We start from the raw sequence: 10289 nt of genomic DNA, 5'->3' as shown, positions 1-10289 counted from the left end.
TTCATTCCTGGCTCCTGTTGAACACTACAATTGATTTTGCTTTCTTTGCCCCAGTGTTCCTCATGACAACCGCTCAAAACGCTTTAAAATGCTCTGGTGAGATTTGGCTCTTTTATCTATCCCTGATTCTTGATCCCTCTGCCTTTGGGAACTGTTTCTCTCCACCTGTTCTCCCCTTACCCTTCATGACTTTATCTCCATCAGACCACCTGATGTCCTCTTGCATCCCAGCTTCTCCAGTCTGTCCAGGTAACTGAAGCCCCTTTTCACCGGAATCATTTCGGCGGATGTTTGGCACCTTGTCCAAAGTCTCGGCATTTTTCCAAAAGTGAGGCTCCCAAAAAGGGACACAATTTTCCTGTAGGAATGAAATAGTGTTTACAAAGTGACTTCTTTGCTTGTGTTTACTGTGCCTCTCTTTACAAAACAGGACAGTATTTTAACCATATGTTCAGCCTGCCACTTTTAAAATCTACTATGTGCACGCAAGTCCCAAATCGCTTTATTCTTATATCTGATCTTTCACTGTGGCCTTTAGTTTACATTCTTTCTTCTTATTCTTCCTCCCAAAAGATAATGTGTTTCACGTCTGTATATTAGATTTCATCTGCTAGCTATTCCACCAGCTCACCGATGTCTTGTTGAAATCTACAGTATTATCGCCCAACTTGCCGATTGTCAGTGCCTGCAACATTCTGTAAATGTGCAGAGAACATAACAAATGGCTTTGATAAAATAGTGGAGGAGAAACTGTTTATAACAACAGGTATCTGGGTAATTAGTCGTAATTCACCAAAGGTACAGAGGGAAGATGAAGAGAAGTTACTCAGTAGAAAGGGAGCTAGAAACTTTGGAAGAAGAAATTAGATAGTACCCATTACATTTATTGTCATGTGCACAATTACAGTGAGGGACAGATACAATGACAGCCTTGCTGGCAGCAGTATCACAGGCACATAGATTCAGACAACAAACAGAACATTAGTGATGAATAAATTATACAAAAGATTGAATGAAATAAAGACGCAAAACCTTAGTGCAAAAAAAATCAGTCAGAAACAAGCCTATGGTAGTGCAAGTAGTGTTCTATTGTGGAGGTAGGGTGAAAGATGTGTAAGTCTTTTCATGAACTTGATAGTTATAGAAAGTAACTGTTCCTCAGCCTGGCAGTGTGGAACTTCAGCGTTCTGAACCTCCTGCCCAACTGGAGCAGTTAAAAGACCAGGACTGAAAAAGAAATATCTCCACGTGAACGGGAAATGAGCAGGGAGTGTGATCTACTGAACAGATCCTGACACCCACAATCCTGTGTGAGCCAACTGAGCGAGTGAATATTTGACCGTGGGGGTGTTGATGATCACTGAGCAGATGTGGGGTGGGGTGAGATGCTGGCCCGTCTTCCCCTGGGTAATGCTGACCGGATGGTGAATCTGACACACTGTTTGACCAGGGCAGAGGCGATGAACGATGAGAGGAAGTAGGACACTGGGGGAGGTGCGGGGAACACTGGGGGAGGTGTGGAGAGCGCTGGGGAAGGTGTGGGGAGCACTGGGGGAGGTGTGGAGAGCGCTGGGGGAGGTGTGGAGAGCACTGGGGGAGGTGTGGAGAGCGCTGGGGGAGGTGTGGGGAGCACTGGGGGAGGTGTGGGGAGCGCTGGGGGAGGTGTGGAGAGCACTGGATGAGGTGTGGGGAGCACTGGGTGAGGTGTGGAGAGCACTGGGGGAGGTGTGGGGAGTGCTGGGAGAGGTGTGGGGAGCGCTGGGGGAGGTGTGGGGAGTGCTGGGAGAGGTGTGGAGAGCACTGGGGGAGGTGTGGGGAGCACTGGGGGAGGTGTGGAGAGCGCTGGGGGAGGTGTGGGGGCGCTGGGGGAGGTGTGGGGAGCACTGGGGAGGTGTGGGGAGCACTGCGGGAGGTGTGGGGGGTGCTGGGGGGAGGTGTGGGGAGCGCTGGGGGAGGTGTGGAGAGCACTGGGGGAGGTGTGGGGAGCACTGGGGGAGGTGTGGAGAGCGCTGGGGGAGGTGTGGGGAGCACTGGGGGAGGTGTGGGGGAGCGCTGGGGGAGGTGTGGAGAGCGCTGGGGGAGGTGTGGGGAGCACGGGGGGAGGTGTGGAGAGCGCTGGGGGAGGTGTGGAGAGCGCTGGGGGAGGTGTGGGGAGCACTGGGAGAGGTGTGGGGAGCACTGGGGGAGGTGTGGAGAGCACTGGGGGAGGTGTGGGGAGGCTGGAGCAGAATGGGGAATGAGGGAAGAAAGTAGTGAAGACAATGAGGAGAAAAGGGGTGCAGAAGCAGTTGGAAAGGCAGGAAGAGTGGGAGTGATTGGCGGAGGGGAGGGGAGGACTGGGATGAGGGGGGATTGGAGGGGATAAAGGGAAATGTGGTGGAGGAGAGGGAGAGTAGGGAACTGGATATGGTTGAGGAAGAGAGTGAAGGGGGAGCAAAGGACGGGAAATAGAAGGTGGAGATGTGTGGAATTGAGAGGGTGAATGGAGGGAGAGTTGGAGAAGGTGAAGCAGACATATAGAATACAGAGAAAGGGAAGTGGGGACAGAGGTGGAAGGGGGAATGAGAGTGAGGTGAAACTTCAGGGATTGAAGGGGTGGTGGGGATTTGGGGAGATGAGGGAAGCAGGAAAATGTCAATGGAAATAGAGAATGGGGTGAAGGGAAGGGGAGGATGCAGGGGAGAAGAGTTGTGGTGGTGAAGGGAAGGGGAGGATGGAGAAGAGGCGAAGCAGTGGAGGGGAGGATAGGGTGGAGGGGAGAAAAGTTGTGACAGTGAAGGGGAAAGGGAACGTGGGGGCTGGAGAGGAGAGAGGGTGAATGTGGTAGGTGGAGGTGAGTGGTGAGTTGGAGTGGGGAAGAGAGAGGGGAACAGTTGCTGTCTTAGCAGGAGATACCTCCAGTTTGGCCTGGTCAAGGTACATCTCAAGGCTAAATGTCTCATAGATTGTTTTTCAGAGCCCTCATCCCATGAGCAGGGAAGAAATGGATGCTCACCATGCAGAGGAAGGGAGGCAGGTAGAAGGTCAAGGAGGTTTTAAAGCGTGCCTCACTCCAAAACCATTTCTACAGTGGTAGGAGTGACTGCGTAGAGGCATACTTATAGAGATATACAGGATAGAAACAGGTCATTTGGCTCATCATCCATGCCAACCGAGATGCTCACCTACTCCCACTCCCACGTTCATGTGTTCAGCTCATTTCCCTCTAATCCTTCCCTATCCACGTACTTGTCCAAATGCTTTTTAAATATGATTGTACCTACTTCTACCACCCTCTCTGGGGGCTTGTTCCATACCCACACCACCCTCAGTGTGGAAAGGCTTACCCCTCAGAGCACCTTTAAATATTCCCCCTCTCACCTGAAAACAAGTTGCTCTGGTCTTTGACTCCTCTACCCTTGGAAAAAGACTGTTATCCGCTATCCTGTCTATACCCCTGTAAGGTCATTCCTCAGCCTACCGAGCTCCAGTGAGAACAATGCCAGCCTATCTAATCTCTCCTTGTAACTAAATCCCTTTGTTCCTGGTAACATCCAGTGAACCTCTTCTACATTTTTCTAGCATTATCACCTTTTTTCTACAGAATACTCCAAGTTTAGCCTAACTGATGTCTGGTATCAGAGTAAGATTTATTATCATTGACCTATGTCATGAAATTTGTTGTTTGCACCATATGTACAAAGGAATACATGAACAGTTACCATGGTAAAATAAAAAATAATTAAGTAGTGCAAAAAGAGAACAAAATTGCTCTCACAGCTACCTGGACTATACCTCTTCCCACCCTGTAACATAAAAATGCCTTCCTCCTTCTCTCAGTTCCTCCGTCTCCAATGCACCTGCTCTCAGGATGAGGCTTTCATTCCAGAGCAAAGGAGATGCTCTTGAAAAGAGCTTCCTTTCCTTCACCATCAATGCTGCCCTCAACCACATCTTTTCCATTTTACGCACGTCGGCTCATACCCCATCCTCACACCACCCTACCACGGATAGGGTTCCTCTTGTCCTCACCTACCATCCCCCCAGCCTCCGCGTCCAGCACATAATTCTCCAGAACTTTCGCCACTCCAACTGGATCCTACTACCAAGCACATCTTTCCCTTCCCTACCCCCCACTTTCTGGTTTCTGCATAGATCACTCCCTACACGACTCCCTTGTCCATTTGTCCATCCCCACTGATCTCCCTCCTGGCACTTATCCTTGGAAACAGAACAAATGCTACACCTGCTCCTTCACCTCCTCCCTCACCACCATTCAGGGCCCCAAACAGTCCTTTCAGCTGTGACAACACTTCACCTTTGATTCTGTTGGAGTCATATACTGTGTCTGGTGCTCCCGGTATGGCCTCCTGTATATCGGTGAGACCCGAAGTAGATTGGGAGTCTGTTTCGCCAATCACCTACGCCCCATCGGCCAGAAGAAGCAGGATCTCCCAGGGGCCACCCATTTTAATTCCACTTCCCATTCCCATTCTGGTATGTCCATCCATGGCCTCCTCCATTGTCGGGATAAGGCCACACTTAGGATGGAGGAACAACACCTTATATTCTGTCTGAGTAGCTGCCAACCTGATGACATGAACATCGATTTCTCAAATGTCTGGTAATGCCACCCCCTCCTTCACCGTTCCCCAACCCCTTTTCCCTCTCTCATCTTATCTCCTTGCTTGCCCAGCCTCCCTCTGGTGCTCCTCCCCCCATTTCTTTATTCCATGGCCTTCCGCCCTCTCCTATTAGATTTCCCCTTCTCCAGCCCTGTATCTCTTTCAGCAATCAACTTCCCAGCGCTTTACTTCACTCCTCCCCATCCCGGTTTCACCTATCACCTTGTGTTACTCACTCCCCTCCCCCCACATTTTAAATCTACTCCTCGTGTTTTTTTTCTCCAGACCTGCTAAAGGGTCTCAGTCTGAAATGTCAACTGTACTCTTTTCCACAGATGCTGCCTGGCCTCCTGGTTCCTCCAGCACTTTGTATGTGTTGCTTGGATTTCCAGCATCTGCAGATTTTCTCATTGGCAAAATAGTGAGCTACTGTTTATCATTCATGGACCATTCAGAAATCCGAAGGCAGCAAAGAAGAAGCTGTTGTTGAAACGTTCAGTGTACATCTTCAGGCTCCTGTACTTCCTCCCCGATGTTTGTAACGAGAAGAGGGTATGTCCTGAAAATGGTAGGGAGGCTAGTGCCTGGCTCGAAGGGCTGAATGGCCTACTCCTGCACCTATTGTCTATTGCCTATTGCCTGTGCTGGAGCAGCAACATGATGTCCCAACAGTTAACCTCAGCACTCCTGCCATGAAGACAAGCTTAGCTTCTTCCCCACCGCCAAAGATTTCTGATTGGCAATGAATCCATCGACACTGCCTCACTTATTTTTCCATCTTTTAGCACTATTTATTTAATTTCATTTTTTACATATACTTATTTCAATGTATATTTATAAATAAATATATTATATATGACATAAACATTTATAAATATTTAATTTATATTTTTATTATATGTATTGCAAAGTACTTCTGCCACAAAATAACAAATTTCACGACATAAGCCAGCAATATTAAACCCGATTCTGATTCTGAGGTTGCATCTATTTTAAAGCAAAGAGTCTGAACGGTAAGGTAGACGTACTTTGAGCATTAATTAGCATGTGGGAACATTGCAATCACTGAGGCATTGTTGAGAGAAGGACAGGCTGTGCAACTCAACATTTCAAGGCATGACAGGAGAAGATACGAAGGTGGAATGGCAGAATTAATGAAGAACTCCATTACTACAGTAATGAGGGAGGATAATCTAGAAGGCTCCTCCTCGACTGAGAAGGCAGAACTTGTAATCAAAGGTGGGGAGTGATCACTCTCTTCGATGTAGAGCAGATGACATAAAACTGTGGTGACGTTGATAGAAGGATCATTCGAGGACAAAGGATGATATTGATCAGTTGGTAAGATGGGCAGAGGAACTTAATCGTTGTTAAGTACAGGATGATTCATTCTGATAGGACTAAAAATGATTGGCCATACAGAGTGAATGGAGAGGATGAGAAGACCGATAGAGGGTCTCGACCTGAAATGGTGACTGTTTATTTCCCTCCATAGATGATGATGCCTGCCCGCTGAGCTCCTCCAGCATTTTGCGTGTGTTGCTCAGATATTATGGGCATTGGTGGTCATACCTAAGGATCCCTCAAGGTGGCAGCACAGATAGGAAAGATGGTGAAGAAGACATGGGATATTTGTCTTCATCAGACAAGACTAACTTTTTATATGAAAGCAGCGAAGTGGTGGTACAACTACATAAAACATTAGTTAGGCTGAAACTAAAGTACAATGTATGATTCTCGTTGGCAAAGACATGATCAGTTAGGAGAGGGTGCAGAGGATATCCACCTGGTATGAAATGCCTGGACAGGCAAACATGAGGAATTCTGCAGATGCTGGAAATTCAAGCAACACACATCAAGGTTGCTGGAGAACGCAACCATCTGAGTAGCCTCCAACCTGGTGGCATGAACATTGACTTCTCAAACTTCCGCTAATGCCCCACCTGCCCCTCGTACCCCATCCATTATTTATTTATAGACACACATTCTTTTTCTCTCTCTCCTTTTTCTCCCTCTGTCCCTCTCACTATACCCCTTGCCCATTCTCTGGGTTTCCCCCCTCCCCCTTTTCTTTCTCCCTGGGCCTCCTGTCCCATGATCCTCTCATATCCCCTTTGCCAATCAACTGTCCAGCTCTTGGCTCCATCCCTCCCCCTCCTGTCTTCTCCTATCATTTTGGATCTCCCCCTCCCCCTCCCACTTTCAAATCTCTTACTAGCTCTTCTTTCAGTTAGTCCTGATGAAGGGTCTCGGCCCGAAACGTTGACTGTCCCTCTTCCTAGAGATGCTGCCTGGCCTGCTGCGTTCACCAGCAAATTTGATGAAACACCTGGGTCTGTTTCCATTAGAATGAAAAATATGGATCAGAGATATACAACATTTTTCACATACTTTGCGCTATTTAAAGCAGAGTGCATTAGACACTAGACACTAGACACTAGAATACTACAGTACAGTACAGACCCTTCGGCCCTCAATGATGTGCCGACCCATATATTCCTTAAAAAAAAGTACTAAACCCATACTACCCTGTAACCCTCTATTTTTCTTTCATCTAGGTGCCTGTCCAAGAGGCTCTTAAGTATCCCCAATATTTTAGCCTCCACCACCATCCTTGGCAAGTCATTCCAGGCACCCACAACTCTCTGTGTAAAAAACTTACCCCTGATGTCTCCCCTGAACTTCCCTCCCTTAACTTTGTACATATGCCCTCTGATGTTTGCTATTCGTGCCCTGGGAAACAGGCACTGTCCATCCACCCTATCTATGCCTCTCATAATCTTGTAGATCTCTATCAAGTCCCCTCTCATTCTTCTACGCTCCAAAGAGAAAAGTCCCAGCTCTGTTAACCTTGCCTCATAAGACTTGTTTTCCAGTCCGGGCAACATCCTGGTAAATCTCCTCTGCACCCTCTCCATAGCTTCCACATCCTTCCTATAATGAGGTGACCAGAACTGAACACAATACTCTAAGTGTGGTCTCACCAGAGATTTGTAGAGTTGCATCATGACCTCTCTACTCTTGAACTCAATCCCCCAATTAATGAAGCCTAGCATCCCATAGGCCTTCTTAACTATCCTATCAACCTGTGCAGCAACCTTGAGGGATGTATGAATTTGAACCCCAAGGTCCCTCTGTTCATCCACACTCTTAAGTAACCGACCATTAACCCTGTACTCAGCCTTCTAGTTTGTCCTTCCAAAATGCATCACCTCACACTTATCCGGATTGAACTCCATCTGCCACTTTTCTGCCCAACTCTGTATCCTGTCAATATCCTCTTATAACCTTCGACAACCTACAGCTCCATCCACAACTCCTCCAATCTTCGTGTCATCTGCAAACTTACTCACCCATCCTTCCGCCTCTTCATCCAGGTCATTTATAAAAATCACAAAGAGCAGGGGTCCCAGAACAGATCCTTGCGGCACTCCACTAGTCACCGACCTCCAGGCAGGATACTTTCCTTCCACTACTACCCTCTGCTTTCTTCCTGTGAGCCAATTTTTTATCCAAACATTGTAGTAAGATAGGGAGTAAGAAGGTTAGAGGGGATTGGAAGATTATTTTTCATCCTGAGGGTGGGTGCAATCAGTCTTACACATTCTCCTAAAGGAGCTGTTGGAGCCAGTGTCTGGTTGATCACTTAAAGCATCAAGACATAAAAGACGACTGATCAAGTTCTTGCATGTGGTTAGTATAATTAGGCAGCTGGTCGTTGTGGGGTGAATGGCCTCTTTCTACGCTCAAATTGGGTTAAGTTTTTAGTCAGCAGTATAAATTAACTGCTGAACGTACTGGGTTGGATACTATTGGGAAAGGGGGAATGGCCTCTCAGGCAGGGGCAGGTTGAGTGGGGGTGGAGTACAAAGTAAAAAGTAAATTTATTATCAAAGTAGATATATGTCACCATATATAATCCTGAGATTTGTTTTCTTGTGGGTATGCTCAGTAAATCACACTCTAACCATGGACTTTTTACTCTCCTCCCATCCGGTAGGCGCTACAGGAGCCTCCGCTCCCACACCGGCAGGCACAGGAAGAGTTTCTTCCCTGAGGCTGTGACCGTGCTGAACCTCACATCACAGCACTAAGCAGTATTGCACCCATATTGTACTGTCTCAGTACTTTTATATTTGTGTGCTGTAGCACTTTTTTTATTCACAGTAATTTTGTAAATAACACTATTCTTTGCATTTCTGGTCAGATACTAAGTGCATTTCATTGGCTTTGTACCTGTACTTGGCACAATGACAATAAATTTGAATCTAATCTAATCTAATCTAAATCCAAGAAACAGAATAGGATCATCATAAGACAGCGCCCAACAGGATCGACAGACGACCAATGTACAAAAGACAAAAGAATTGTGTAAATACAAAAGAGTAAAATAGAAATAATAATAAATAAGTAAGTAATAAATATCAAGAACATGAGATGAAGAGTCCTTGAAAATGAGTTCGTAGGTTAAGGGAACAGTCCTGAGAAGTGCCGAGTGAAGATATCCTCATTAGTGCAGGAGGGAGGGGGGAAAGTGAATAGAGGAAGGGAAGCAGGTGTGCGGAGGTGTTAGGGAGAGGGGATGTGAGTGTGGGTGGGAGACAGAGAGGGTCTGGAGGAGAGATAGTGAATGAGGGAACTGGATGGTTGGAGGGAAGGGGGAGACTGACAAGATGGAAAAGGAGGCAGAGAGTTTGCCGGTGCGGAGAGTCAGGTGGTCAGGTAGGAAAATTTAGAGTTGAATTTAAGTGGAAGGTATGTAGGAAATGGTAAAGGGGAGTAGGGAATGGGAAGCAGGAAGAGGGAGAGTGGCTACAAGTGGGTGGGGAGGAAGAGAGAGGAATTGTTGGATGGGCGAAGGGAAGTTGGAGGTGGAGGGTGTTTTTGGTGCCCAAAGTGGAGAAGGGCAGTAGAATGTAGAGGGTAATGCAGTGGGCAGCAAAGAGGGCAGGTCAGGAGCGTGGGAGGAGAGGTCATTGAGGGTGACAGGGGTTTCTAGAAGACACGAGTAGGGGAGAGTGGTAAGAAGTAAGGGGGTTAAACAAGAGAGGAAGTGATGGAGGTAGACCGCTGGTGAAGGAAAGAGAAAGTGAGGAGTTGGAAGAATGGCAGGGTGTCGGGGGAGGGAGAATATTATATGAATGAGGAAAGAGGTGATGATAAGGAGTTGCATGGTAGGCTGAAGGAGGTGAATCCAGGTGGTGGGAAGAGTCAAAGGTGGAGCGAAGAGAGGAAATAAGGGTAAGGTGAGGGAAATGGGGAGGGGAAAGGGAATGGAAATGGGGATGAAGAGGAGGGGGAATGAGGAGGGTGATGACCAGATAAGAGATTGAGAGGGGATGGAGATTAGAGGGGAATGAAGGTGGATGATGAGAGGTGAGGGGGCATGAAGGGAAGTGAGAGGGATGTGGTGCAGTGAAGAGGGATGAAGGAAGTGAGGAAGGTTTCTGTGTTTTGGATATGGACTTGAACTGTGGACACCCCATCTTTCTCAGTTGTTGTTGTTGTTTTGTGTGTGTGTGTGTGTGTGTGTGTGTGTGTGTGTGTTTGTGTGTGTGTGTGTGTGTGTGTGTGTGGTGATTTGGGGGTTGATGTGCCTGTTTAATTTATGTTTGTTTTTTTTTGTGCTGGGAGGAGGGATTTGGGGGTTGATGATTGTATTGACTTTCTTTTCTTTCTTGGTTT

This window comes from Mobula birostris, chromosome 22 (genome assembly GCF_030028105.1).
Source record: "Mobula birostris isolate sMobBir1 chromosome 22, sMobBir1.hap1, whole genome shotgun sequence".
NCBI lineage: Eukaryota > Metazoa > Chordata > Chondrichthyes > Myliobatiformes > Myliobatidae > Mobula > Mobula birostris.
Note: the sequence above shows the minus strand (reverse complement) of the source record.